At 39.0% G+C, this 5,000-nt stretch overlaps 1 protein-coding gene across 1 annotated transcript in view; it reads right to left on the bottom strand.

Moving 5' to 3' along the window:
• Positions 1–2,929, bottom strand: part of LOC115217931 (neuropeptide receptor 15-like) — a 257,119-nt gene extending 254,190 nt beyond the window's left edge. The window contains exon 1 of the mRNA XM_036508023.1: positions 2,839–2,929. The gene's annotated coding sequence lies outside the window, so the exon portion shown is untranslated. The remainder of the gene's footprint in view (positions 1–2,838) is intronic.
• Positions 2,930–5,000: the final 2,071 nt, after the last annotated feature.

Here is a 5,000-nt window from a genome sequence, read left to right as displayed (position 1 = left end):
GCATTTATACATTTAGGCAGGTTTAAAGGAGTGGTGGTGGGGGACTTTTTTGGGGGTAGGCATAGCGCAAAATATCATACTTGGGGGAGTGGTCAAGGAGTCAGTGGTAAGTTAGATGAAAGAATACATAAATAAAAAAATAAAATAATAAAAAAATAAAAAAATAAAAAAATAAAATAAAAAATAAAAAATAAAAAATAAAAAATAAAAAATAAAAAATAAAATAAAAAAATAAAAAAATAAAAAAATAAAAAAATAAAAAAATAAAAATAATAAAATAATAAAATAATAAAATAATAAAAAAATATAAAATATATAATTTTTTTTTTTATTATTTTTTTATTATTTTTTTATTATTTTTTTTTTATTATTTTATTTTTTTTATTATTTTATTTTTTTATTTTTTTTATTTTTTATTTTTTATTTTTTTATTTTTTATTTTTTATTTTTTTTTTGTTTTTTTTTTTATTTTTTTATTTTTTTATTTTTTTATTTTTTTTATTTTTTTATTTTTTTATTTTTTTATTTTTTTTATTATTTTATTTTTTTATTTATGTATTCTTTCATCTAACTTACCACTGACTCCTTGACCACTCCCCCAAGTATGATATTTTGCGCTATGCCTACCCCAAAAAAGTCCCCCACCACCACTCCTTTAAACCTGCCTAATGTATAAATGCTAATACAATTCTTGTTAAATAGCTTCTCCTGAAGATTTCTCTTGAATGAACAGTACTAGTCCTGTAGAAGCTCCTTCTATATAATAAATTATTTTACTCTGCTATGTATTGAGTACCTTACTTACTGTGGTTAACCCCGGATCAACCCGGGACCTACATATATATATATATATATATATATGCATGTATATATATATATATATATGTGTGTGTGTGTGTGTGTGTGTATGTATGTACATGGAGGCGCAATAGCCCAGTGGTTAGGGCAGCAGACTCATGGTTGTAGGATCGCGGTTTTCGACTCCTAGGCCGAGCGTTGTGAGTGTTTATTGAGCGAAAACACCTAAAGCTCCAAAACGAATGAACAAAAAAAAAAGTGTTTTTGGATAAGTCTAGCCATAGATCAATTTCTGGTTTAGTGATGTAATACCGCTTTACTCTCCTCAGTAAGGCATTATTATTCACTGCAAAAATTTGTGTTTATTCGTTTGCTCTTTCGCTTTTTTCTGTCATTTGACTTTGACCATGCTCGAGATCCGCCGTTTAGTCGAAGAAATCGACAGCCGGACTTATTCCGTGTAAGCCTGGTGCTTATACCATCGGTCACTTCTGCTGAACCGCTAAGTTACGGGACGTAAACACACCAACGTCGGTTGTCTAACGATAGTAGTGTGGAACAAACGCAAACATAAAGATATTGCGGCTTGTTTTTCAACGAGTTTTATTCAACAAAAAGCAATAAGAATACTTAACAAAAACACCTTTAAATGATGGTCTGACGATCTGCCAAGCAAATGGGAAGCAGTAATTTAAATAGATGGTGAATATGCTCCGGAATAATCATTTAAATATGCTTTTTTACATGTTGTTATTGTTTTTGTTGCATAAAATTTCTTGAAAAAACCCCACAATAATTATGCACCAACCAATATATATATATATATATATATATAACGGGAGGTATATATATATCTATATATAATATATATAGATATATATATATATATATAATACAACGGGAAGGTATATATATATATATATAATATATATATATATATATATATATATATATATATATATATATGTACGACGGGTCTATTTCAGTTTCCGTCTACAAATCCACTCGCAAGGCTTTGGCGAGCCCGAGGCTATAGTAGAAGACACCTACTCAAGGGACCACGCAGCGGGTCTGAACACGGAACCATGTGGTAGGGAACCAATTTAGCAAGGATCGGACAAGTTTATTAAATTAATTAGATTACATGGAACTGAGAGTAATCAAAATTCATCAATGAAAATCCGAAAAGTTTTGACTCAGCCTGGTATAAAAATGTGTGTGTCTGCCTGTATCTGTGTCTGTGTGTGACGTTGTGTGTGCGTGTCGTTGTGTCTGCGCTTGAACCGCGCCACTGTTGATAACCAGCATTGGTGCGTTTAGTTCCCGTAATCTAGCAGTCCAGCCTAAGGGACCCATAGAATAAGTTCCAGGCTTAAAATAAATAAAGGATCTATTTCTTTACTACCCACAAGGGGCTAAACACGGAGGGGGTCAAACAAGGACAGACAAACGGATTAAGTCGATTATATCGACCCCAGTGCGTGACTGGTACTTCTTTAATCGACCCCGAAAGGATGAAAGGCAAAGTCGACCTCGGCGGAATTTGAACTCAGAACGTAGCGGCAGATGAAATACTGCTAAGCATTTCACCCGGCGTGCTAACAATTCTGCCAACTCGCCAAAGTACCGAGGTCAATTCGTTCGTGTAAAATTATTCAAGGTGGTGCTCCAGTATGGCCGTAGTCAGATGACTGAAACAAGTAAAAAAAAAACAAACCAAAAAACGAGATTCTTTTTGTTTCCATCTACAATTTCACTCACAAGGTTTTCGTAGACCTAGATTTATAACAGAAAACACTTGCTCAAGGTGACACTTGCTCTGGAAGCCATCTACTCGCAATACCAGAGGGCGCACACTCTCCTACCCTGATGTAATCTCCAGGGATACAGGCATCCAGCAACAGGACCTCCGTAATGCTATGATGGACCGTGAAGTCTGGCGTAACATAGTAAATTCCATTGTCTCGACCACGGTCGAACAATGATGATGATGAGTGGGAGTGAACCCGGCACCATACGGTTCAGAAGGAAACACCTTACCGTACAAGCACGCCTATAGTAGAAAAATCTATGAATGGATGGATTTCACTAGATTTATAACTGACTAAACAACAGCAGCAAGAGGCAGCAGCAGCAACAGAAGTAAGCAGCAGCGGTAATGGAATCTTGTGTTCCGCGCAGTTGTATAGAATGTCTATTTCACGTTTAATGAACTCTTCGTATAAGATTTGTAGCTGATGGTGACTGGACCTCACATAATATATATTTACATGTATGTATGCATGTATGTATGTATGTATATATGTCTCCCCCTATATGTCGGAGACCCCCTTCGGTCATGAGTGACCATGGAATTGCACCTAGAAAGTTACCCTCCGAGGCACAAGTCCGAACCAATGTTTTGGATTGTGCATTCTGCGCACCGTGTTGTGTGTGTGTGTATGAGCGCGGGAGTGTGAGCGAGTGTGTGCCTGTGTGTTAGTGTGTGTGATGTGTGTGTGTGTGCGTGTGTGTATGTGTGTGGGGGTGAAGTGTGATTGCGAGCATGTGTATGAGTGTGTGTACTTATGTTGGTATGTGTGTGTGTGTGTATGTGGGTGTTCGTGCGTGAATGCGTGTGCGTGCGTGAATGTTTGTTGTTCGTGTGTGTGTGTGTGTGTGTGTGTGCGTGTGTGTATGTGTGTGGGGGTGAAGTGTGATTGCGAGCATGTGTATGAGTGTGTGTACTTATGTTGGTATGTGTGTGTGTGTGTGTATGTGGGTGTTCGTGCGTGAATGTGTGTGCGTGCGTGAATGTTTGTTGTTCGTGTGTGTGTGTGTGTGTGTGTGCGTGTGTGTATGTGTGTGGGGGTGAAGTGTGATTGCGAGCATGTGTATGAGTGTGTGTACTTATGTTGGTATGTGTGTGTGTGTGTGTGTGTATGTGGGTGTTCGTGCGTGAATGCGTGTGCGTGCGTGAATGTTTGTTGTTCGTGTGTGTGTGTGTGTGTGTGTGCGTGTGTGTATGTGTGTGGGGGTGAAGTGTGATTGCGAGCATGTGTATGAGTGTGTGTACTTATGTTGGTATGTGTGTGTGTGTGTGTGTGTGTATGTGGGTGTTCGTGCGTGAATGTGTGTGCGTGCGTGAATGTTTGTAAGTACGTGTGCTTGTGTTCGTGTGTGCGTGCATGTGTGTTTGTGCGTGTTCATTTTTCTGTGTGTGTGAGTGCGTGTAAGTGAGTGTGAGTGTGTGTGTATATGTGTGTGTGCGTGTGAATGTGAGCATGTGTAGGAGTGTGCGTAGTTGTGTGCATGTGGATGTGCGTGCGTGAATGTTTGTTCGTGTGTGTGTGTGAGTAAGTGCGTGCATGTGTGTAAGTACGTGTGCTTGTGTTAGTGTGTGTATGGGAGTGAGTGTGCATGTGTGTTCATGCATGTATGTGTGTGAGTGCGGTGTGAGTGTGTATAAGTGTGAGCGCTTGTGTTCGTATGTGATGCATGTGTTTGTTCGTGTGTGTGGGGGGGGGGATTACGTGCATGTGTGTGTGAGTGCGTTAATGTGAGTGCTTGTGTTCGCGTGTGTATGTGTGTGTGTATCCGTGCATGTTTATGAGTGTGTGCTTGTATTTGTGTGTGAGTGCATGTGTGTATGCCTGAATTCATGTTTGTGTGTACGTACGTGTGTGTACGTGTGTGTACGTGTGTGTATGCACATGAGAGAGAGAGAGAGAGAGAGAGAGAGAGAGTGAGTGAGAGCGAAGATGCATGTTTGTGTTTGTGTGTGTATATAAGAGAAAGAAACTCAGTGCGTGTTTTGCCTGTTTGTGTCTGTATACTTGTGTGTGTGTGTGAGTATATATCACAGAGAGAGGGGGGACGAGAGAAGCTGTGTTTTTGAGTATGTGTATAAGAAAAACTGTGTGTGAGTGTGCGTGCCTTAACCCTGTTTGTGTATATGTACGTTTATCTATTTTGTTTGTGCGTGCATTTGTGAGTATGGATGTGGGAGACAGAAAAGAAGTGAGAGAGAGAGAGAGAGAGAAAGAAAGGGAAAAAGTAGAGGGGATAAACTGTTTGAATGTGTCTATGATAGAGGGAGAGAGAGAAAGGGAGAGAGACAAATTGCGTTTGTGTGCGTGCGTGCGTGCGTGCGTGCGTGCATACGTGTGTGTTTTACCTGTTTGTGTTGATGTATACTTCTGTACTTGTGGTACATGTACACG

The sequence above is a fragment of the Octopus sinensis genome, linkage group LG12 (assembly GCF_006345805.1).
Source record: "Octopus sinensis linkage group LG12, ASM634580v1, whole genome shotgun sequence".
NCBI classification, from domain to species: Eukaryota; Metazoa; Mollusca; class Cephalopoda; order Octopoda; family Octopodidae; genus Octopus; species Octopus sinensis.
Note: the sequence above shows the minus strand (reverse complement) of the source record. Positions and strands in the feature narration are given on the sequence as shown.